The 27,212-nt window shown below is 33.1% G+C and overlaps 1 long non-coding RNA gene across 1 annotated transcript; it reads right to left on the reverse strand.

The window, feature by feature from the left end:
- Positions 1-13,680: 13,680 nt before the first annotated feature.
- LOC128190003 (uncharacterized) lies at positions 13,681-25,110 on the reverse strand. The gene is made up of 5 exons (XR_008244313.1): positions 25,003-25,110; positions 19,171-19,201; positions 15,834-15,887; positions 14,431-14,487; positions 13,681-13,827 (listed from the first exon to the last, which is right to left on the reverse strand). It is a non-coding gene; the product is annotated as an uncharacterized LOC128190003 (long non-coding RNA).
- Positions 25,111-27,212: the final 2,102 nt, after the last annotated feature.

Here is a 27,212-nt window from a genome sequence, read left to right on the forward strand (position 1 = left end):
GTTGCCCAAATACACAGTCATGTCCCGTGTTTTATTAGTTTTTAATACTTAGAATAGTTAATCCCGTATGTACCAGAGATAGTTGTTGGTTGGATGAGTGAGAAAAATTGTAAATTAAAGTTTAAGAGAGTTACATGTCTCATTAATTTTTTTTCATACTGACATATTTTGTCAGTATGCTTATGCCTTTAAAAGAAATATAATAAAAATGCAGTGAAATGTTTCCATCGGTCCTACTCGTTCTTGTCATCTCAAATTTTCTACACAACGTGTACTATCTAAGAAATACTAAAACAATGAATTGCCCAAAAACACAGCGTTATGTCATATATAATTGAAAAGCGTTGTCATGGCAATCTATTTAAGTCAGATAAAAACGGTTTTGGTTTTTTTGTCATGTAATTATCCGTAATTGATAATTATTTTAACAAGAAAGGTTACACATGAAAAGATCAGCAGATTTATACGTTTTAAACGCTTATCTTATAATTAAAAAAAAACAACATTCTTTATGCGATATAAACATTTTAGAGCAATTTGACTAAGCGTTAAAAGTTTAATTTAAGAACTAACCTGTCGTGTCTAGCAAAGAATTCTCCGTATCATCTTCTTGTCTCTCTGTGATAAAAACAAAATTAAATCTGATTATTAATGTTCGTCGTCAATATATTTTAACCTCTGGATTGCTTCTAGTATAATAGACGGCGTATTTTGTTTTATGATTATTGTTTGCGTTTATTAAGGTGCATTTAACTTATCATGTGTTCAATTTGATAATAATGCAACAAGTTAGAAGCAATTTAACAAAAATTAGAACTTATCTTTTATTAATTTTGACCCCTGTATCAGGTATAAAGTTATCTGGAAAATTAACTGTCTTAAGGTACAAAAACCATGTATGATATTTAAAACTTCATGCTTTCTATCGGGATTGCTCTAGTTGCAAAAATCCCGACAGCGTTTTAAAAAGAAATATTCCGTCGCACAACACGTCATCATGCTATTTGTATAGCAGTTCTAAAAAAAAACTCCTATTGTTTCTCACTTTTGCACAATCCTTTGAGTAAAACAATTGTAAAAAAAACTACGCAACATCATTAAAAACAAAACTTATTCCCATTAACAAAATATGTCACCGCGTCGTCCAGCTGTCTTTTTTTCTCAATGACGTGCGACGACATGAAGATTTTTATAAAGCTGTCTTATGGCGATGATGTATGATGTTGTGGGAACGCAATCGAACATTGTATGAAGTTTTTTTTTAACACGCCGAAGTGCAACAGTGATATTACTAGAGGTATTGTGCAAAGGCTCTCAAATGACCCCCCCCCCCCCACCCCCCAACTAAAAAATACAGTAACTCAGGTACAGGTTTTTTTCTTCTGGAAAAAAATTTATGCTCTTCATTATTTTAGTGACCTTGAACTTGCAAAAATGACCAAAGCCAGGGACAAATGTATAGATCACAAGCATCTTAATGTTAAATGTGAGCCTCTAATCATTTTATTTGCCGTTACAAGATGTGACCAATACAGGAACTATGCATTTTTAAACAATGATCTTGATCCCAACTAAACCTGGTCAAATGCATGCCACATTCTCAAGTCATATGCAGTCTTAATATGAAGTAAGAACATCCAATGTTTATCCATCAGAAAGAGCTTTGGTCAAAATCGTGACAAAACCTCGAATCATAGGCAATCTTTTGTGTAAATTAAAGTAAGAACGTTCAATGATTCTTTATAAGAAACATTTATATAACGGACACAAATTATGAACATTTCCTCTCAGTGGCCTTCAATTTGCTCACCCCTGGTTCATAGGAAATCTTTATGTAGAGAAGGAACATATAATGTTTCTCAATAAGGAAGGATTAGACCGTGTATGAATTTTGAATTTTTTCTTTCCAATGACTTGCTCACATGGCCTTTGGCCAAAAACATCCTCAGGTCATAAGCAATCTTTGTTTGATGTAAGAACTTCAAATGTGTCTCCATGAGAAATATATGGACTGGACACGATTGCACAGACAGACAGACATGGTGATTCTTATACACCTCCAAACTTTCGTAGCGAGTAGTATAATAATGTTTGAACTTTTTGTGCCGTAGTGGCGTAGTAATATCGCAACAATGTTTTGTAGTGGCGGCATAAAGGCGTGTTATATTATGGTGTTGTTTTTTTTTTTTTGGCGAAGGGATTTTTCACAACGCTTTTTCGAAGTTTTGCAAACAAACCACATTAAAGCAAAGAAAGTTAAATAAAAGTAAATGCATTACCAACATGATGGATATTTCTTCTCAAATCTTTACCTCTATTCCTTGTTTGTTCGGTACTGGAATGGTTTCTGCCTGTTAACATGGACAGTTTGAAATATGTAAAATTCTAGAAGATACCGTTTTAACAAATGTACTATTATTTGCACAATAAAATAAAATAAAAGGTAAAAATCTCAGCATTCATATTAGTATTTTCAATATTTAATTAATAATCTATTAATACATTTGAAATTATTTCCATGCCAATTTTGCTGAAGACTTTAAAAAAAAGCTGACTTTCGGTGAATTCATTTTAGATTTTTGGTTTTCAAGCATAGAAAGATATCTTTTCAAAAAGTTGCGAAATGATTAGTTTCTTATAACGTATCATTCGTGTGAATTTGGTTTGTTTCACTTTTATCTATTAATCTACATATTTATAAAAAAGTATTCGTACGAATTTCGCAAGATCTAAGCGAGCGTTGTGCAATGTAAACAGAATAAATCTTTCAATATATCTTGCGTCTGTATGCGACTCTTGTACAATGAAAGCAACTGTTGACAGACAATACGATAGGAACGCGCGAGAGACTAGGTGATCGGACGATTGAACGTGCGCCAATGTGATTGGACGTGCGATTATGCGTTCAATGGTATGAATGATCGTACGAGTCAGAGGGGGTATATACACCGCCCATATTCAGTTGACATAGTGGAAAGCGATAAAAGATGGCGCCCAAGAAGATACAGATATGCAGCAGCATTTATTATTATTCCTCAATATAATTATTCTATTATATTTGATTGGTCTAACAAGTCACGTTACTGGGCGATGTCATAGGAATGAAAAAACCGATATGAGCATACGATGTTAGACAAAAATGATTAAATAAAAAATATTTGATCATTATGATTCTCTTTATATCTCAGAACCAAACTTAACTATCTATGATTTATGAAAGAAAGTGAGACAGTTTCATGGGAAATCAAACAATCACGATGTTCATGTTGCTACTGTTGAAAAGTCAAATATTATTAGAAATCAACGTATTTTGTGTAATCATATTTTGCTTGGTATAATAAAACGTTTATTGCATTAATGTTCAGGGAATATGAAGATTTATTCCCCAGAAAAAAACAAATTTCTCTTGGGCGAAGCTTGGGGATAAATCTTCATACATGTATTTCCCTCACCATCATGCAATAAATGTTTATTGTAAATTTTGTTCTGAAACAGAGATACTTATACAGGGTATATCTATTAGTAACAAAGCATTGCATATTGAGGCTGATAAATCGTGCAATGATAGTAAAACGTTGCAAAATTACATGAGACACGTTGAGCAACAGTCTCACGGTCGCAAAAGAGACGCATAAATACCAGTGATTTATCTTACGATCTTTATAAATCGTGTATCACTCTTGCGAGTACACAAAACGTTGTAAAACGTTCGTACTAATGTTTGTGCGTTTCACTGCAATAATTTGGATCGCGTTTGGTCGCCTCTGAATAGTGTGCATGTCCCCTATTCAGAGGAGACTTGATGAGACAAGTAAAACGTATGCAACGAATGCGAGAGCTCGTACGAAGCTCAAATATGTCGATAGCAAAGTGATGTAAAGTGGTCGTGCGCCAATTGTGAAAGGGGCTTTACAACCCGCACTTTCATTGTACAACTGTTTCGTATAGACTCAAGAGAAATCGTAAGATTTAATGGGTTTACATCGCACGAAGGTCGCTTTGAATCATGCAAGTTTCGTACTAGTACTTTTTCATATTCCTTTATTTTGGCAACAGTTAACGGACCGATTCTTATTTTTATATATGCATGAATATTTTGTCGCTTCTTGTCGTGCGCCATTTGTGAAAGGGGCTTTAGGCAACAGTTTATGGATGCAAAACAAAGGCATAGACAGCTGCGATTCATCAAACTACTTTTTTAAAATTTGCGTATTACTCTTGGAAATACACAAAACGTTGTAGGACTTTCTTACAATGTACTAATGTTCGCACGTTGTAATTTAAAAATACGTGGATCGCATTCGGTCGCGTATGATCTGATAATGAATAGCGTTTATGTCCATTATTTTGAAGAGACTTGATGCGACCACTAAAACGCATGCAACGAATGCAAGACATAAAGAAACGTAAACGACAGCTCGTGCAAAACTAAAACATCCTGATCCCAAACAAAAACACGCGGCAAAACATCCTTACAAAATGCACTGCAAGAATATATTAAGGTGGCTTATCATTGATCATGTCTATTGTTTCAAAATTATCGCTATTATGTCAAAAATGACATCTCTCTAGAGTTTTAGAATGCAATATGCATGCCTAAACAAACAGTGTGTTTCCTAGGTATGCTAGTACTCTAGGAGCTTATGGAAGTTTCTCTGCCAATTTTAAAATTATGGGCATATTTTGTCAGTATGCTATAATGCTTATAAAAGAAACATTTCAGAAATGCGGGGAAGGTTTTTATCGGTCCTACTCGTTCTAGTCATCTAAAATGTTCTACACAAGTTGTACTATCTAAGAAATACTAAGACGTTTATTTGCAAAATAATGTAATGACCACAAAAGACAGAGTTATGTCATATATGAATTAAAAGCATTGTCATGGCAATCTATTTAAGTAAGTTAAAATCAATAATTCTTATATATATCACGTAATTATCAGTAATTGTAACAAGAAGGTTTACACATGAAAATTTCAGCAGATTTGTACGTTTTAAACGTTAATCTTTTAGTAAGAAAAACAATATTTCTTGTGCGATATAAACATTTTTAGAGCAATTTGACTAAGCGTTAAAAGTTTTAAAATACTAACCTCTCGTGTCTAGAAAAGGAATATCTGTATCTTCTTCCTGACTTTCTGTAATTAAACAAAATTAAACTAGATTATTAATGTTCGTTGTCAATATATTTGAACCTTTGGATTGCTTCTAGTATAATAGACAGTGTGGTTTCATGATTACTGTTTGTGTTTATTCAGGAGTATTTAACTTATCTTGTTTTGAATTGACAATTATACCACAATTTAGATGCAATTTAACAGAAATTTTAACTTATCTTTTAATCATTTTGACCCCTATATCAGGTGTAAAATTATATGGAAAAATAACACCCTTAAGGTATGGAAACCATGTATGATATTTAAAATCATCAAGATCCGGACAGCGATTCAAAATAAATATTCCGTCACACAACACGCCATCATACAAAAACAGTTCATTGAAAAACCGCCTTTGTATTCTCCCTTTTTCACCATTCTTTGAGTAAAACAACTGTAAAACTAGATGCTGTCATTAGACAGTAATACCCGCACCATGTGTTTGCCCCTAAATAACACTGTTTTATACCAGTTTAATTAAAAATGAAGGCTACATGCAAACTCCGGTAATACATCTAAAATTTATAATTTTCATAACTGAAGGATGAGATCCCTGCCCATATGATAATACACATCGTGACATGAGCAGCACTTTATGTGCAATTTGGGGTAGAACTGTTTGCAGTGAATTTTCAGTTAATCAATAATCTTAACATTTTATGTCGTAGGAAGTATAATGGTCTATATAATTATTACAAACAAAATTAAAAATTAAATTATGCCCCCTCCCCGTGGCGGTTGCCGGTTTTAGATTTGCTTCTGTGTGCCTACATGAACATCATCGTGTGCACAGATTTAGAGAAGGGGTGGGAGTGAGGGGTCCAGACCCCCCCTCCCCATGAAAATTCGTAAATTACCAAAAAATACACCTTGGACCCCAATGCTCTTACAGACATGTAAACGCTCTAACCCATTGCGCTTCAATGTTAGGTAACATTATTTGGGGGGTAAATATTTAATCAATAGTCAACATACTTTATTGTTTATCTCAATAGGAAGTATACATGTACATCACAATATGCAGGTGTCCTGCACCACCTTAAAGCTGTTATTTACCTAATAAAATAGTGCAAGTGGATTTGAAGAATAGGTCATAAAAATACATGCATGTTACAAATGACTGATCTTTGTCTGAAGTTACGTACACAACACAGGTTTGCATGTCTCATTAGCGGGTACTAGTTTTTCCCAGCTCTTCGATCAGATGGGTTCACGTGTATACATACATTGGTGTTGCTAAAACGCGGAACGGAAAACGGAACGGAAGGAAAACGGAAAATCTTATCTAATGTTATTTACCTCATAGATTTGTTAAGTATGCTAAAACGATATACTTTATGTATCTTTTTAATTTTTTTTGAAAGATTAGCAATATTAGATTATTTATTCAAGAATATTTATTTCCTCAAAATTAACAGTACATGCATTGACCACTATATTCTGTCCCAAAATATCCTCGATTCACTTTTTGCTGTATATTTATATATACCTCATGGTTCAAGCGATTCTCTTTTAGAAGCATTAAACATTCTCATTATTCTTTCTTTAAAACGTCCTCTCTAGCTTATCAGCTGGTATAAATACACAGCTAAAAATAAAGAAGTCTACGGGGTTTTGCATTTTAACAGACCCGGATGATGGTGTTGAAAAATTGTGCAAGGTCTTCTGAGTGACTTCCAAATGGAGAAAAGATGTCAACATTTTCCATTATAAATCGTCCAAATGTGCTGCATGAATATTTTGGGATCGACAGACTATAGTCCCAATATATAATCGGAAAATCAAACCAGGCAACGTCTAGAGCTCTCTATTCGGATCATATGTATATAGCTGCTGGAATAAACAACTGCATGCTTTGTAATGCAAACGTAAACAAAATTGCATTGCTAATAATACTAGTTTCACAAATTACTAGTTTTACAAATTACCGGGTATTTTAATGTTTACTGTATTTTAATTTTTTAATGTCGTCAGTCCTACAGTTTTTTTCTTCCATCTCAATGATACTGTATCGTCTGTATGATAAAAGATCGTCTAGAACACCGAAAATTCAATTTTGATGTAAGTATATACATGTACATCATATTTGAAAATAATATAAAAATACTCAAAACACGCATAAAACGCTTTCACTAACTGCGTACGTTACGCTAATATGCCAGCAATACTATATAAGAGAAATAAGTAAAAAGTTATTGCTAATTTGCTCGTTTAATCATGTTAATGTTTCACAATTCGTATACATTTGATTTTTCCGTTTCGTACTCAACTAAAGCCGAATGAATACAATGCTATAATTGATAAACATTCATATGAATATTAATAAGATAGCAACATGTTGATAATCATTCATTAGATATAAATAAAAGATACAAAGTAAATCGTTTCTGGCCAGTCTATACCCTTTTTAAGGGATAAACGTGATGATATTTTCCATTCCGTTCCGTTTTCCGTTCCGCGTTTTAGCAACACCCATACATACATGTCTGTGTTTTCCGTATGCAGAAAAGGATTACGGTAGTTAAGATCAGCTAAAGGCATTCATTATTGTGTTTTAATTGGATTATCATTATGATGTTGACCAATTTAGGTAAGCATAATACATGTAGTAGCAGTAGCACAATATAATAAGATGCCAGCATGGGATTCCTGCCAGCATACATACACATGTATATATAAGTTCTACTTTCACTTTCTAAATGTAATCTCCCTTTGACAGCATACTGTATCGTCATCTTTTAATATTTAAATAAGCTTATCATCGTTACCTATCCTATCGCATTTGTAAAGTTTCTGTCATTTTAGTTGCAAAAGTTATTTTTTTCATTTGTCAGACTGCATGCATTGTTGAGTTGACCCCATATTGACCCTGTATAAACAATTTCTTATTAAATTTGTGTATTTCATATGTAAGTAAGTGTAGACACTTATATTTTTTATATGAGTAATAATAGGAAGGAAGGAGTATTTCTTTCTTAATGTATTATAATGCATCAAATACAATGTAGGTCATGACCTTATGGGACTGTTCTGACCCCTAGAAACAGGAAAATACAAAATATCTTCTAAAGTCATTATGATGCATCAACTGGTGTAAAGTACGTTAATGACCCCCAGGTGTTGTCTTTAACCCCCCCCCTCCCCCCCGCCTTTATGAAATAGGAAATGATATGATACACTGTATATTTTGTTAACTTCTGAGATCTGAGATCCTCATCCCTAAACCGTTTAATTTATTTTTGCTCTTTGTGTCATTGCGCGTAAAATTGTATTGTAAGATTATGCCCCCTTGGAGACACCCTGACATTTTAGAACTAGAAATAATAATGTATTTTATCTTATTCATATGTTATACAGTAGTGTTTGATCCATGTGGGTAATTCCCAGCCTAATGATGTCACTGCTTTGTTTAAGAGACTTTACAATTGCCCCAAATAGGTGAATACACATGGCAGTGATGCATATAACATTTTGTTTATAAATCTTTAAAAATTGAATTAAGCAATTTCCAAAATGTTAATGTGAATCACGAGAGAAAAAGCAATCAAGAAATGATTTAAAATTTGCTACTGTACACATGTAAGAATGTATTAAGAAGACTGAATCTTTATAAGCAGGTTAGATTGGGGGGGGGGGGGTGAATGTGGAGTATAAACATTTACAATTTGAATCATTTATTGTTATTAATTAATTTTAACTTGTCAATGAATACTACTTATTGATCCCAAGGTAGAAATATGACCTCTGATCGTATCTCAATAGATCATTTGTCAATTATGCAAGGTGTAATGTAATTTTTTTTAAGAATAACATTTTTTACCAGTTTATAAAAGTTTTTAGACACCCAAATTATATTTTGATTTTAATAGATTATTCGACAAGGAAGGGGGGGGGGGAGAGAGAGAACAGTTTATATTTGAGTTTGTTTGGGAGTGGGGGTTCCAAGTCATATATTTGACAATTTTTTAATGTAATTTAAAATAAGACTAAGCCATACTACAGTCATGAACATGAATAGTATAGAACAAAACACAAACTAATACATGTACATGTATATATACATAGGAAGTATTACAAAACAGATGATTGATCTATATCTGGGTTCTTAAATTGAATCATATATCATGTACATATTATATTATTGTTTCTTTGTTCAAGGCATTTAAGATGGTGTGTAGGTCATGATCCCAAGTGCTCTTCCTGAAATTATCAAATATCATAAAAACCATTAAGATCCCCACCTTAATCCAAAGATATTATTCCTCCTTAGGTCATGCAGGCGCATCAGATCATTATGGCATGTAAGTCATGACCCTAAGGGGTCATCCTGACCCCCTTAGAATCAGAAATTGTCAATTATCTTTAAATTATTGATGTTTGATGATCCTATCTCTATTTAATCTTTACTAATTATTAAGTCTCCTGAATGAAGTTTGGAGACTTATTGTTTTTGTACGGTTCTTAATACATGTATATATTCTTCATCTTCTTTTTCTTCTTTCCCGCTCTGAACTTGTTTCTCAGAGATGGCTGAACATAATTGTACAAAACTCTAGGATATGATAGGCCTGCAAATCTAGTTGTGCACCCTGGATTGATTTTTCTCATTTTGGGTTAGACAACCACTTTTCGGGGGGGGGGGGGGGTGTCAAAAGGGTGTGGGGTCTAACATTGAACCTTGTAGAAAGAATCATAGACTCTATTGTAAATGGTAACTTGAAAACGGACAAAGATAATAATATAGGGTTTTCATAATCATTTATTGGCTGTTACTGGCAATATATAGGGTTTATTAGATCTGACCCCTGGGGTCATCCCCACCCCCCAGGAATTTGAAATTACCATATATCTCAGAAACTGTTATAATCATGACCCCTAAACCATATATATTCATGTTTCTGATGTCAAGGGGCATCAAATGTTATGTAGGTCATGGGCCCTGTGGGTGGTCCTGACGCCCTCAAACAGCAAGTCCCTTAATATCTTCAAAACAGTTGAGATCCCCACCCTTAAACCATATATATTCTTGTACCTTGTGTCAAGGGGCATCAAACGGTATGTAGGTCATGGGCCCCGGGGGTTGTCATGACCCCCCTTGAACAGGAAGTGCACGAATATCTCGAAAACGGTTGAGATCCCCACCCCTTAACCATATATATTCTTGATCCTTAAAGGGCATCAAAAGGTATGTACCGGTAGGTAATTGGCCTCAGGGTTAAATTTAATTTTTCAAAACCGTAATGCACATCTATGGAACAGTTCCTTTCATATCCCAAGATATGATGTGTCTATCCATTAAATCATAAAAGGAGTTCTAGGATCTATGTTTTTTTTAAAGTGATAAACGTCAATTTTCTGCTACATTTTGACTCCCTGGATGAAATTTAAATTTTGAAAACCTTACTGCACATCTATAGAACAGTCCCTATCATATCCCAAGATATGATTGTCTATCCATTAAATCATAAAAGGAGCTCTTGGATCAATGTTTGATTTTTTAGTGATAAACGTCAATTTTCTGCTACTATTTGACTCCCAGGATGAAATTTAAATTTTTAAAACCTTATTGCACATCTATAGGACAGCCCCAATTATATCCCAAGAGATGATGTAGCTACTCCAAAAGTTGTAAGAGGAGTTCTGGGAACCATATTTTTTTTGCCAAAAAACGTCATTTTTTGTTGCCCACTGATCCCCTTAATTAAAAAAAAAATTCTGGAACCTGATCATGCCTCAATATGACACCCCCAATCATATTCTAGAAGATCATCTGGCTACTGCTTAAAAAAAATGACGTTTTTTAAACCAGTTTTTTTGTAAAAAAACGTCATTTTTTAGCCATTAAATGACCCCCAGGACAAAATTGAAAATTCCGAAACCTTATTGCGCATCTATAGGATACCCTAAAACATATTCCAAAAGATGATTTGTCTACTTTTGAAAATGTAGGAGGAGTTCGAGGAAGAAGGTTTTTTGTGAAAAAACGTCATTTTTTACCAATTATTTGACCCCCAGGACTAACAGAGAATTTTTGAAACTTTTTTACAAAACAACATGATACCCCAAATCAAACTCCAAGAGTTCAGTTTGCTGGTTTATAAGATGTAAGAGCAGTTTGAGAAAGTAAAACGTGACAGACGGACGGACGGACGGACGGACGGACAGACGGACGGACGGACGGAACAGGGTAACAACAATATACCCGAACTTTCTTTAGAAAGTGCGGGTAAAATAACTTCATATCATTTAAAACAAAATTTAATTACATTTACACAATATGCCATCAGAATCTTTGTGTTAAATTTTAGCTTCTAAGACCGCAAAACATTACTTGGCAAGTTTGGAAACATTCAACTTACAGCATTTTCACCTGTTACAGTCAAAACGTTTGTAATAGGCGGAATAATTTACGCGGACGTCTAAGAAAACATTGAATTAAAACAGTTACTGTAGTTAAAGGAATTTTTGGTGCATTCATTTTTGATTTTCGTTTTTAAGCAAAGAAATATCTGTTTTCAAAAAGTTGCAAAAAAAAACAGTATCTTATAAAATATCATTCGTATGAATTTGGTTTATTTCACTTTTTTCTAGCTATACATACGTGCATTGAACTACATGTTTTTGAAAATGATTAAAAAATGTTTAATATCCATACAAATTGAATGCGCGAAAACAATCATCTACCTGAAATTATTTCTGAAAAAAAAATGTTGATGTACTCAAGTATGAATATATTTAAAACATATATAGCTTAAGGCAAAACGATATGGAAAAAGGGACGGTGACGTTGCGGTGAGATTTTATCCATAGTGTTCAACTTTTTCCTCTCAAAATCAATAGTGGTCAATCCAAGGCCAGTGAGAGTTATGATATCAAAATTCAATTGCAAAAGTTTGAAGGCTTTTTAAGATATCGCATCGAAATGAAAATGTAGCACACAGACAGAATAGGGATCTTGAATTATATATGGCGGATCATTATCTCCTGCTAAAGGTAGTAAAAGTAAGTGCTAGTTCTATTAAACGATATTTTTAGTAATTGACTTTTTGTAAATAATAAATTCAATCATGACTATGAAGCATTTCTTTTTTAAAACGGGAGACCTATAACAAGGCCAAGCAGCCCTTTCTCTTAGAGAACATATTAATATATTTGAATAGGTCCTCAACCTAGCCCCGATCGCGAGTTGAGGTAAATTCAATACGTACTAACCCTGCCATCTACGAGAGTTGTTAGAAAAGTTTGCGGACAATTTCGATCGTGAGCGGACTATTCGCATGATACCAGCGAAACTTTTCAGAATAAAGCTTGACGTAGTTTCAAAGAAATATGTCAAGATTTGTATGTTTTAAATGCAACATAAAAATATACACCTTTATTACTTTGATAAGATAATTATGCTTCCGGATCAGGACAGATTGTTATTTTTTATATTTTGTCCGCAATTGTCCTTATCAAGAAAATATACCGTTTAAGCGCATAAAAGTAAAAGATATTTCATATGACATTACAATGAATTCTGTGGGTCGTTTTGTGAAAGTTTCAATTAAATTGAAGAATTTCAGACCATTTTATTGCCGACTTTGGGCGATCAAAGCTGGAAAAATGAGTCAAAAACGTTGACGCCAATGGACATCTTTGAACACCGGGCCTTCATTTAATTTTGTGTGCACGTAGGAAAATCCCCGATGGAGACCATAAGGTTCTTAGATGCTGTTATTACTTTTTTTAGAACAAAGGTTTTCACTTAGAATCACATACGTTTAAAGATGAAAGAACTGATATTTTGAACTCTTGCAGCAGACCAACCCGGATCATGCACTAATGGATTTCGCTTTTTTTCCTTAACTCTAAAGTCAAAACTGCGTGGACAAAGGTTTTTGGACCTAAATGATCTACGATATACCGAAAAAGACATTGTACTAAAACTTGACAAATAATGATATAAACGTGCATTTTATAAATGGTTTTACATGCATTAAATGACTTGAAAAGTGTGGAACTGAAAGGTGTTTACTTTGAAAAAGAGTAATAGGTTTGTTTGACGTCACCTGACGTCGTGGAAATATGAAATGGTGTTCCGTAAATCTAATTCATGCAAAGTAATAATCGCTGTATCTCTTTTTTTTAAAGCAAATTCATATGATTTTTTGCATACTTATTTTCAATTGACAGTCACTTTTCTGACAACCCTCATATTTGTTAAAATAACCGAGAAATCTAAACATTCGTTACACAAATACACAGTAATATCCCGGGTTTTTGTTTTTGGTACTTGAAATTGTTAACTTCGTATTAACCATAGATAGTTATTAATTAGTTGAGTGAGAAAAATTGTAAATCAAAGGTCAATCGAATTATTATTATTACTCTTTTTCTGGACAGATAATAATCAAAATAAGTTAAAGATCCCAGTGTAACACATGTCATCAAGTCAGATTTTTACAGTTATGATGCATACCGATATTTGCGAAAACAAAGGCGTTGCACGTGTATCCTTAAAACAAGCAATGTGCTTACCTGGTACACGCGACCTTAATCTCTTCATAAGTCCCCATTTGAATCGTTTATCCAAGATGAACACAACAACCAGCGAGCAAATGAGGATTAGAGGAATCGCCAAAACAACACCAATTATCAATCCGGAATCCCCTGGTTCCGCGTCTGGTTCACTGCACACAATAATATGTGTTTAAAATATACCAAAAATAACAAGAATGTTAATAAAATTGATGAACAAAAGAAACCATCTATGTTTTTAAAATCAGGTTATACATATTTGACACCTCTTACTCCTACCATCTTTGCTTAATTAGTCAACATCAGTTGTGGACGTTACCAACAGAATTTCACAAACGCATTTCATTTATACTATAACTTGTTAAAAATGTTGATGTTTATAAAGTAGAAGCAATAAACACACTATGGTTTGAATTCTGCGAACAAACACTTCTCTTAGCATGTTCAGCTTCCTACTTGATTGTCTTTCTCTTAATACATTAAGAAATGCTGTTAGTAAAAAAAATATAGCTCCTTATAGTTGTTACATCTATTTCTAAACTTTTTTTTTACCTTGTTCGCCATCTTTTCAAAGAGACAATATGTTTTAACGTAAAGAGAAAGATCGCAGAAAATTCATCTTAGCAAAAGGGCAAGGACCTTTTCGCTGGATAACACTTTGCAAAGTCAAGATTGAACTTTTTAATGATACTTAAAAAATAGATATTGTAGTATGATACTAACAAAATAATCAGTGTTGTATTTATGATACTTACAAAAAAATCAATGTTGTATTTCCTTGCACTTTTGCCTCTGTCTGGGATGACGTGGTTCTTAAACAGAAATAAATACTGATATTGACCACACATGCGTTAAGGCCATTTGATTCAATAAAACGTTGAAACTTAATCTTTATCAACCGATGTCATATCCGAAAAGAGTGAGCGAAGACCGCCTCTCGAAATGGGGATTTATGCTAATGTAACACGTATATATAAGAAAATCAGTGGAACTATGGGCTTAAAAAAATTCTTCTGGCCTGGCGCCGCCACATTAGCCCCCATTTTGTTTTTTAAAAGTTTGATCGATCATTGATTGACTGTCACTTTCCGATGTTTAAAAGTTTTCCAATATTCCAGTTAAAGACAATTTAAATCTAAAAACAATTAAAGTGAAAACCGGACTTTTAAGTTGTGTTTCAATCAACAAACACGGCTTGTTCTACGTATGTCTTATGAAATTATCAGATGAAAAATAAAAAAACATTTCAATTAAGGAACTGATTTTTTGATACTGAAAAAAGTATTCAATTTTTTTACCAGCAGCTAACATATAAATTAAATTAATAAACAATGAAAGAAGAAATAATTATTTTTAGGAATCACGTCACTCTTTTCGGCTTTTTCCGAAGACAAAACGTGTACGCTGTACGTTCGATACATGGCGCCATAATGTGGACTGTGCACACGACGTTTAGTTTAACTTTGGCTTATGATATGAGTAGGCAACAAGGTGGATCTGTGAAAGTTTCAAAAAAAATTGTTGTACAAAAATCAGACTGTGTACTGTGTTAAATATGTTCATACGTTCATACCGTTTATATATTAGAAATGCTATAGTTTAAGTCTGTGAGTAGAACAGCAGAATGACAAAGAGAACTAATTACGTTAACCAAATCTATTTTCTACCTCGAATGGTTAAATATCAAATTATATTGCATTGAAGGATGGTTACAAAAGTTCATACACTTTCTAAAGAAATTATTGTTGATGATTGTACATAAAAATCATACAAATATAATATATTGTAACCCAGTTGATGTTTATTATTATTCTGCTATTGACGGGAAATTAATAAAGGTATAATCGGGAATCTGGATTTAATAAAAGAAAACGTGCTCTATCGGAACTTGGCTGCCTGTACATGTAAGTTCTGCATTCTGACTGATTTAATGGTTTTAGTGTGCAAATATTTGTTTAGATACGCAAAAACATATGCTAAACACCTTGTGCTGCGATTGCTCTTTGCAGAAATCATTCACTGTATTTCTTAATATATATATATATATATATATATATATATATATATATATATATATATATATATATATATATATATATATATATATATATATATATATATATATATATATATATATATATAGAATAAAGTAATGTACCTTGCGTCAACAATGATGATTGCTGGGGTAGTTTTATCTGCCAGAGTTTTTGTTCTTGAAAGAAAATGTCTATTACAGTAGTATATTTTAATATATTTAAATATATTTTCAAACAAAGGTTTAGTAATCAATTACTTTTGCAAAATCGAACACATTTTTCAATTCATTTAAAATTTATTCTTTTTAAAAAAATGTTTAAAATCATTTCATTTTAAACAGGTATAAAAACAAGAGATCCATGGGTCACATCGCTCACCTGAGGAACAATAGGTATGACAAATTTAGCTTAATGGAGTCATTATACAAACTATCTCGACAATGTAGTATTATGCATGTGGATCCTGTGTAAATAAAATCCATTTTTTCCTACTGGATATTCTTATGTTTATTATCATTAGTCCCTTTTCTAACAGGATGATTTTATAATGATATCACATGCTGAGCATTGGAGTTCTCCAAAAGATCCTAAACAATTGTTTATGTAATGGATAAATAAGGAGATGGTGTTGAATAGTTTAGAGAAAACATCCCCTCCGAGGGCCGAAAGTTATTTATCTTACTTTAAAAAAATTCCCCCATTGGACCTCGAAGAAGCATTGACCTATTCATATATCAAACTGTTCTGTAATACAATAGCATCTAGCCTATTCATATATCCACCAGTACCATAACAAAATAGCCAACCAAACACCCCTTTTATTCATGGTCTAGTGAACTTGAGAGACACGTACAAATCTTATTTTGAAAACTGCCGTTGTACTGTACAAACATGGATTCTAATGAAGTAATAGGTTAAACCCAAAATAAATTCAAAGAGGTCCAGAGTTCGGGGGATGACACACATACCGTTTTAAATGATATTCTTGACTTGGATGGAGAAAGAAAAATGCAGAATTTTGACATAAAGTTTGACATTTTAGTGATATATCAGATGATGATTTACTGAAGAAATCTGATAAGTTCTTAAGGAGGTCCAGTCGGACAACATTTCTGATATTGTGAAAAGTGATCAAAAGGAGAGTCAACGTTTCGCAGAACCTATTTCAGGTGTTGAGCGTGAAAATATCTCTAAATCAAGATTTGCAAGATAAACAGAGTCAAAATCTAGATGGGTTGTAAATCTATTCAACTCGTGCCTGGAAAATAGGCAGGACATTTACGAAAACAGGAATGACAGTCGAAAAATTCAAAGCGATTTGCTTAAAATGGACTACGAAACTCTATATTACTTATTGGGCACCTTTATCATGAAGTTCGCAAAGAAAATGATCAGGAATACCGTGGCAATACCCTATATGAAATTATCATAGCAATTCAACATTACCTTCGTGAGAATGAAAGGTATGTGACACTGATGAATTATACAGAATTTGAAGGGATGAGAAAAATGATAAAAAAAATTAAGCCTCGCCTGGTATTGGAATTGAAAGAAGACAATCAAAGGTTATAACAGTGGCTTATGAAGATGATATGTTGGAAATATATAATATTAAATATATATATATCTCTCTCTCTCTCTCTCTCGCTCTCTCTCTCTCTCTCTCTATATATATATATATATATATATATATATATATGTATATGTGTAATATAAATAATATATATTTAGATATATAATATAGGTATACTTGGAATCGATACACCAGACAAACTGAGGGACACTTTTTTTTTACACTGAAGGACACTAAGTTGTTTCTGTTTGGACTTAATTTTGATCTGCGTGGAGGGGCCGAACATTATAATCTGCGATATGGAAAAAAATAGCTGAAACTGGACAAAGAGAAATATTCTGGACGGGAATTCCTGGAATATAAAGAGGATGTTTCAAAATGTAATTATGGTGGAATTCATCATAGAAGGCTGAAAAGAAAGCAAACTGAGGCATATCAAAACCTGAAGAGACCAGACAGATGTGTTGTTTCAGTGTTCAAGAAATACATTTCTTTAAGGTAATTAAATAGTAAATTTGATTTATTTCTCAAGCTACATGTTATATATGTTTGTAATTTTTTGTAAAAAATGTAATGTTACTTTCTTTTTGCTTTCACACAGACCAAAGAACGGAAAAACCAACGCTTTGTATTTACGCGCAAAAGCCCAACCGTCAGATCATGAATGGTATTGTGATGTCCGTGTAGGTATCAACACCATGTCAAAAGTAGTGAAAAATTTGTGTGCGAAAGCTGGTTTTGATGTTCACTTCACAAATCATTTTTTAAGGGCAACGGCTGCTACCAGGATGTATTCCGCTGAACTTCCGGAAGAGCCTATTTGCGAGAAGACCGGTCATCTCGCACAAGTAATATTCAGCAACAAGAAGCGAGTGATGGGTTCAGGGTTTAAAGAGAAAATCTGAAAGTGCTGAGGAAAATGATCCGTGTGGATCAAAATCTATTAAAACATTTTTTAAAAAAGGAGATATTCCCGTTGAAATTCCTTTCTTGTGACAGTAGTCTTAATGAATATGTGTGGTGGTCATATTGATGACAAGGTTCTAGTAATTTCATGAAGATTTTGTGATTGGAAATACATGTTTCCAAATCTTGTCTATTTTATTTGTTTTATGCACTGTTGGATATTTGAATATCCTACTGTAAAATGTTTATATATCCAACAACTTCTGATTGAATAGTTAATATATACGTTGACTCAATACAATGGATGACGTCAAAGAAGGATTTTTTTTAATTATTGGATATGAACCTACATCAAACTCTGAACCCCTTGTGTGACCCAATCTTCAAGGAATCATCCAGAAGCCAATGAACAATTTTAAATAATCACCTGGTTGATTAGTTTCTGAGGAGAAGATTTTTAAAGATTTACTCTATACATTCCTATGTAGAAATTCGATCCCCGATTGTGACCCCACTCTACCCCTCTACCACTCTACACTTAACTACTCTAACTTTGAATGTACACTACCTGAGGATACATTCATACAAGTTTCAACTTTGCTGGCCAAATGGATCCTCAGAGGAAGATTTTAAAACTTTTCTCAAATTTGGTTAATAACTAATATTATTTCCCCTTGGAGAAAGGATTCGGTTCTTAATTTTCACTACTTTAAATTTCCTTTGCCTAAGGGTGCTTTATGCTAAGTTTAGTTGAAATTGGCCCACTAGTTTATGAGAAGATGTTGAAAATGTGAAAAGTTCACGGACGGATGGACGGACAGACATAATGTGATCAGAAAAGCTCACTTGAGCTTTCAGCTCAGGTGAGCTAAATATTAATGATATCACCTTTATATGACCTCTAAATAAAAATCAAATCTGGTAAGATGGTCTTTCCCAAAAAAAAAAAATCAAGGCTATCAATCACTAATTTTACTTACATTCCATAAAAATTTTCAAAACAAATTTTATCTGAAAAGAAACAAAAACTTGCATTTAATAATAACATTGAAAAGATGTAATTTCTGAATTAAACTCACTTTTGCTATTTTTATTACATATATTCTAAAAAAGGGATAAGCAAATTCCTTACTCTAGGTATTAAGTTCGTTCATATCAAATAAAATACAAATCAAAATATACCGTACAAAATAAAATTTCAAAGCACATGTGTTTGAAATCTACCTGAGAATGCTTCCAAACATGATTTAGCTTTTCTGGCCAAATGGTTTTTGGGAAGAAAATTTTCAAAATTGTTTTTCAATATATTTCAATGTGAAAAAACCATTGCCCCTTTTGTAGCTCCATCCAACAAATATGAATCTACACTATCTAAGGATGCTTTCACACAAGTTTTATCTATTTTAGCGAAATGGGTTTCAGAGAAAAGAATCTTTAAAAGATTTTCTAATTATTTTCATATGAAAACTGTACCCCTCATTGCAATCCTTACACTACTCCTGGGATCATGATTTGAACAAAAATGATTCTACACTTCCTTATGTTTCTTGCACAAAAGGTTTAGCTATTCTGGTCATACCAAGCAAAGGGATAAAAAGGGTTTTGAGAAGAGTTTTAAGAATATTTCTCTATTTATTCCTGAGTAATAATTCAACACCCATTGTGACCCAACCCTATACTACTCCCTGAATCATGATTTGAGCAATCGGAATCTATTATACATAAAGATGCTTCAAAATAAGATTTATCTTTTCTATCTGGCCCACTGGCTTTTGAACAGATTTTTTTTTAAATTTATTTTTTTAGCCTTACCCTAGCCCCCTACATGATTATATTTTCACAGAAATTTGAACCCTTTGGCCCAATGTTATTTTTGTGATTTTTTAAGATTTTCTCTATTTATAGGTAAAAATCGACCACTCAGTGTGGCCCAACCATGATTTATAACGAACCTCAATAAAAGCTACCTAAGGATGCGTTTACACTCTGGTAAGTCTGTCTTGTCAAATAATTTGTAAAAAAAAATTGTCTTTTTTCACTTAAAACTTGGTTCCTCTAAATCCACTTACATTTTCAAAAGTAGACAAATCATTTCGTGGAAAATGTTTTGAGATGTCCTATAGATAAGCAATAAGGTATCGGTTTAAATTTTATCCTGGGGTCATTAAGTGGCTAAAAAATGCCGTTTTTTTCCAAAATAGTCTGGTTTCAAAACGTCAACATTTTTTTTAAAAAGTGGCTTAATAACCTACTAGAATATGATTAGAGACGTCATTTTGATGTTTCATCTGGTTTCAGAATTTTTCAGTACTGGGGTCGGTGGGCAACAAAAATTACGTACGTTTTATTTTTTTGCAAAAAGAGCATGGTTCCCAGAATTCCCCTTACAACGTATGCAGTAGCTATCTCCAGGGATATTACAGGGGTGTCTTATAGATGTGCAATAAGGTTCCAAAACCTCAAATTTCATTCAGACAGTTAAAAGGTAGCAGACGGTTGATGTTTATCACTCCTAAAAACCGAGATTCCTGAACTTTCCATATGCATATTCTTTTGTTTATCATTGAGTCCCTTTGTAAGACGATGATTTTACAGTCATAACACATATTGAGCATTGCAGTTATCAAGAAGAGGATCAGACTTAATCAACTGTTTATATATGGATTATTACTCTACATCGAACTTTAAACCCCTTGTTAGGTCCAAGAATAGTCCTGGAGCCATAGTCTAAACAATTTTAAAGAATCAACAATATGTCGAAATGCTTGCATATAAGTAAAACCAAATGTAATAAGATTTGATTTTTTGTAAATAATATAAATGTTTTCCTTTGTCAAATTGGACCCCTCCCCCCACCTGACCCAACCCTACTTTTGAAGAATATGATTTTGACACATTTCAATCTACTCTATCTGAACCGACTTAAGTTAGAGCTTTTCTAATTTGAACAAATTTGAATCTACCCTACTGAAGGATGCTATCAAACAAGTAATAGCTTTTCTGGCTGATCTGTTTTTGAGAAGATTTTAAAAGTTTTTCCTTATATATTCCTATATCAAAATTCATTCCCCCGTTGTGGCCCCACCCTACCCACAGGGATCATGATTTGAACAAACCTGAATCTACACTATCTGAGGATGCTTCCACACAAGTTTTAACATATCTGGATGATCAGTTTCCGGGAATAAGATTTTAAAAGATTAACTCTATATATTTCATTGTTCAATTCGCCCCTCATTGTGGCCCCAATCTACCCCTGGGAATCATGATTTGAACAAACTTGAATCTACACTTCCTTCTATACAAGTTACAGCTTTTCTGGCTGATCAGTTTCAGACAAAAAAATTTTTAAAGATTTACTTTCTATATTCCTATATGTAAAAAAATTGACCCCCATTGTGGCCCCACCCTACCCCTAGGGATCGTTATTTAATCAAACGTGAATCTATACTTTCTGAGGACGCTGCCACACAAGTTTCAGCTTTTCTGGCCAAATGGTTTTTTGAGAAGAAGATTTTTGAAAAATACCAACAAACGTTCAATGATTTTTAATTATATCCCCTTAAAAGAAAGCGTGGCCCTTCACATGAACAAACTTAAATTCCCTTTACCTAGTGGTGCTTTGTGCCAAGTTTGGTTGAAATTGGCTTTGTGGCCATGGTTCTGGAGAAAAAGTTGAAATTGTTAAGAGTTTACGGACAGACAGATAGACGGCCGCCGGACAAAAAGTGATTAAAAAATGACTCAGTTTAGCTTTTCAGCTAAAGTAAGCTTTCAAGTTAAATTAAAATAAATGGTTAAAATCTTATGTTTATCTCTCACCACCACTCCCCCCCCCCAACCATTTAAACCGGATTCAGAGTCTCTGAAGTCTTAAGCAAAGTTTAAATCATTTATTCATTGGTATTTTTCTGTAGATTTACATTAATATTTGTTTTTCGAAATTGCTTTTTAGTTTTTAAAATAAGCAAATTGTTATATGTATTCTGGAGAATTTTAAAAGTAAGGCTCCTAAATAAAGCAGAGTCATCATTAGGCTAGGAATTGTCCATATCATCAAACCCTACATGTGAATAAGAAAAAATGCTTTATCATATCTAGTTCTGGAAAGCCAGAGTGTCTCCAAGGGGGCATAACCTATGACGCAGAGACACAAACACAAGAGTGAATTTGGTTAAAGATAAGGAATGGGGATTTCTAAAGTTATTAAAATATATTTTTAGTTCCTATTTTTAGAGGAGGAGGATGGTTTAAGTACAAGGGGTCATGCACTTTACATCATTTGATGCCATTAGAAAAAAATATATATACGTTTTAGTGGTGAGGATCTCAACAGTTTTCAAGATATGTGGTATTTTCCTGTTTCATGAAGGTCAGGACAAACAATTTCATCAAGCCTACATTATATTTGATGCATCATAATACATTAGGAAAAAAGACCACTTCCTCTCTATTATAACTTAATTAAATGAAATAAGTTTCTTCATTTTTTAACATATAATACACATATTTAACAATCTCTTGATTAAGGTACATGAATAAGCTATATGGCTTTAATAAGCTATTCAGAGTAGCTTGACTTAGATATTTTGTCACTCATTTTTCGTAATAAAAGTGTATTTTTTTAGCATTAATAAAAGTTGCAATTAAAAACGTTTTGGGGCAATTGATTCATGACCACACAGTTACAGTACCGATCAGACCCAACATAACAGAAAGTAAACCCCAACTAAACCCCGGGTTTACTTTCTTGGTTAACTCTGGGTTTACTCGGGGTGAACTAGATTGGACCCAGAGTAAACCCAAAGTAAACCAAGAGTGGACACAGAGAGTAAACCCGGTGAGAAGTATACCCCTGAAAGCAGACGCTAACTTTGTATTCGGAATCACAAGGGACAGGAATTACAGGCAGTAAGATTAAAGACGGGTCTGCTTTACACTTCAGTGCGTACAGTTGACCTTTAAAGCAATTTCCAAGCTAACCTAAAGTAAACTCAAAGTAAACCCCGAGTGGACCCAAATTTTTAAAATGTAAACCCAGAGTAAACCCTAAAAGTAAACCCGGGGTTTAGTCGGGTTTGTTTACTCTGGTGTTAGGTTGGGTCTGATTGGTACTGTACTTCTTGAAGAAATAGAAAGGTCAGTTATGATAAACAAGATATTTGATTTGTAATAATTCAAGACAATTAGAAGAAATCATTCTTATCAATGCCTCAGTGTACAAAAAGTGGTGAACAGTAACCTAAACAATGGAAATGTATTTTGAGCTCAAAAGGGTTTAAAAACCGCAATGTTTAAACACTTGTTTAAACAATGTTTGATCACTAATTATTGTTCATAACTTTTTAATGGTCAATAGTTCAAATATAAGTTGTAAGTTAATTGTGCTTTTTTGTTTATTTCCTATAATAAACATTTTAGTGAGAAACTGCACTTAATAGCTTTATCAAGCTATTCTGATTAGCTTGATCAAGCTTTGTAGCTTATTCAAGCTACATCTTTAGCTTAATCAAGACATTGTACTGGACCTGTTACATTGTAAATACAAAATGTCAAAGGGTCAATATGGGGTCAACTCAATAGTTTAAGTCTGACAAATGAAAACAAACTTTTACAATTAAGATGACAGAAACTGTACAAATGCGATAGGAAGGTAAAGATGATAAGCTTATTTAAACATTGTATACGTTGGCAAAAGGAGATCACTTTTTAAGAAATTGAAAGCAATACGTATGTCTCATAATATTGCGCTAATTTAAATATCAAAATGATGATACAGTATGTTGGCAAAGGGAGGTCACTTATTAAGAAAGTAAAAGCAATGCCTATGTATAATGGTGTCTCATAATATTGTGATTCTACATGTATTATGCTTTATAGTATTCAACATCATATTAATACTACTGATCCAATTAGAGTACACAATGAATTTCTTAAGCTGATCACCACAAAAAAAAGGTTTATGCATGTTTATTGTATACAAATAAAGTAGATGCAGTAGATTAAGCAAATGGATTTACTTTGATTTGTATAGATAATTTTGTCTTACTTAGTATACATATATTAAATTGAGATATTTGGCATTTCACTTTGTCTTTGATATTTCCCCAGTTGTAATATATAAGATGATAGTTTCATCTTAATTTTTATCTAAATTTACACAATGCACGTGAAAGTTTCTATTGATTTTTTAAGTCTATTTGGCTCCGTTTGTCATTATAAAAGCTAGTTTTTGGCATGCATAGATGGTCGAGTGGTAAGCACGGTGGTCGCTCACTGCTAGGAGATTAGGGTTCATAAGTCGTGAGTTCCAGCCCCAGCGGGGCGGAGGTGGAGCTACATTGCATATACGAAGTTGTAGAAATTGGTAAATATCCACGAAATATCAGAAGTTGTAGAAATTGATAGAAAATGAGAAAAAAATCCATCTGTAAAGATACGTGTTTTCTAATCTGGTTCCCACCTTAAAAAGCTTAAATAAAGGGGGAAGGCATTATTATAGAACATTTTTTGTTACGTAATTCAGGTTTAAAATGTTGCTAGGTTAACAATGAATATTATCTGTTTAATTAAAAGTTCTATTTTTGTGTTAAAATCTTCAATATTCTTTTTATCTAAAAAATGAAAAGCGTGTTCATATCCAGGTGCATTTTCTTTGAAAAGTACAAATTACATGTAGAAATGAACCAAATATAAATGTATACTTTTAAATTTATATTAGAATAAATTTTAAAACAGTTATTTACTGTTCATTGGTTTATCTCAATAACACTATAGCCATGTTATATATTATAATTACGAAACAAACTTACATCGCCACACTTCGGAGAAAAGATACGTCTGTGAGGGACATCCGGTATCCGCCTTACAATCTACTGAGTCAAGGTTATGAGTCTGTTTATTCAGAACTACACATTTATCTGTTAAAAGAAAACATAAGGAAATGGTAAGTTAATCCTCATTTACTTCCTAAGAGGCTCACATCATAACAGTTTGGACAGAGCATTGAGTTATATAATCAAAGAGCATGTAGAAGTAAGTGGGTTTTTTTTTCAAATCAATATGTAAGGATTTGCGAAGAGAATAAAGTTGATTACGGTTTGTCTGGTGTTATAAAGTTTGCTTCTGGTTGAGTAAGGATTCTGCCCGGAACTCTAGATATTTGTGATTTTTGTCGAAGATCAAAATGCTAGAATTAGTAATCGTTCCGGTGCTACATGTATATCCTTCAGCAAAAAAAAATGGAACCGGATTAATTTTCACCTTTCCACTCAAGATAATACCCACTCTGTGCAAAATCATGAAAGGGATTTTCCCCTGAGTGGAAAAAAAACTGCTCTGGTGTAGAATTTTCCTCTTCTGGTGTATAGATTGCAATACATGTACAATAATCAGTCCTGTTAGTTTCTATAGAGCAATTAATTATCTAAAGTGTCCTTTAGAAATAGAGGAAAGCATACTCTGTTGATATAAAATTAATATATCTTAATGGAATTTCATGTTTTAAAGTATATCAAAGATATGAAAAAAGATCAACACGTACGTATTTTGAGAATATTATATTGTTCTAACACTCATTTCACAGAAACTGAATAAATCTCCTCGGGGTCTCGTGAACTTTCATTCGAACACCTCTGGATTTATTACATACTTAGTAACGATAAAGTGACATTACAGGAGTGACATTGAAGTAAAATATTTATAAGATGAATAAAGGAAAATAAAATCAATAAAACATAAAAAAAATATTCTTTGAAACATTTCCTTATGAACACGTGTCGTTCATACAGAATGCACAACGTCTGCATCTTATTTTTTACCCCGGCCGCACTACATTCAACACAGTAGATATTATAAGTGAGTAAATTATTGATCTAGCTGTTCAAAGATTTATCAGAGATCGTGGTAGATTCTCGTAATTTCAATCTTACTGCCTATACCAAATTCAAACAGAACTGTTTATATATACATGTACATGTACGTTTGTTCAATAATTTAAACACTTTAGTAAAATCTATTTTTATGTACTTTCCATTCTTAACTATTATACAGTTGTAAATTGTTATACTTGGTAAGAACCTCGTAAGTTGTTAGAACTTGTGTTCGAACCATTTGTATATCTTTACTCAATAAAATATGTTCAAATCAAGTGATTAAATAAATAAATCAAGATGTCATCCTTTTTATACATTTTCGACAAAAACTCTCCATTTTCAAAAGTCACTACTGTCATTGTCAATGATGTGACCGTTATTGTTTTAAAGAATTCGATTTTTGAATTCCTCGATCCACACTATATACTGTACCTACATATACAACGCTATGTGCAATGCATTTACACGCTTGGATCGTTATGACAGTAGATAATGGAACTATCATGTATATCAACACCATATCTAAGCCATCGAAATAAAAACTAAAACTTATCATCAGAGGGATCGCAGTTTACACTGAAATATTTTAACAGGTAACACGCAAACCAGATACACCTCTGAATGTATCGCGGGAAATAAAAGGCCGCAAGTCCACCGTTACGTTGCTTTGATTACGGTTCTCAACAGAAAATGCAAAGGAATGTAGGATGTTATAGCTCTCTTAGTTTTCACCGAACCGTGTGTGATACTCAAAAAAAGTCGAAAAACCCAACGAAACCGTAAACTCTGAGTTAAAGATCAGGTATGTTTGGCAAATCACTTCTTTTCAATGGCTGCACATAAATAATCTGGCGTATCACCATAACATTTCTTCATCTTTGATCTTAATTCTCATTCATTAGCATCCTTTGGACAATCCGTAACATTAACGAAATTCTGAGCAGCCCAGGTAAAGGTACAGATAAGCATCAATATGTACACCGAACATAATAGTAATGGCGCCATATTTGATACAATCCCACCTAACAATAACGTATATACTTGTCGAGAGAACTAAAGAAACGAGCAACGAAACAACTTCAGTATATTTGTGAAGTAAAAATCACACTAAAGACAACGCCCTCATATAACTTGTAACCTGAGATGAA

Source organism: Crassostrea angulata, chromosome 6, assembly GCF_025612915.1.
Source record: "Crassostrea angulata isolate pt1a10 chromosome 6, ASM2561291v2, whole genome shotgun sequence".
Taxonomy (NCBI): domain Eukaryota; kingdom Metazoa; phylum Mollusca; class Bivalvia; order Ostreida; family Ostreidae; genus Magallana; species Magallana angulata.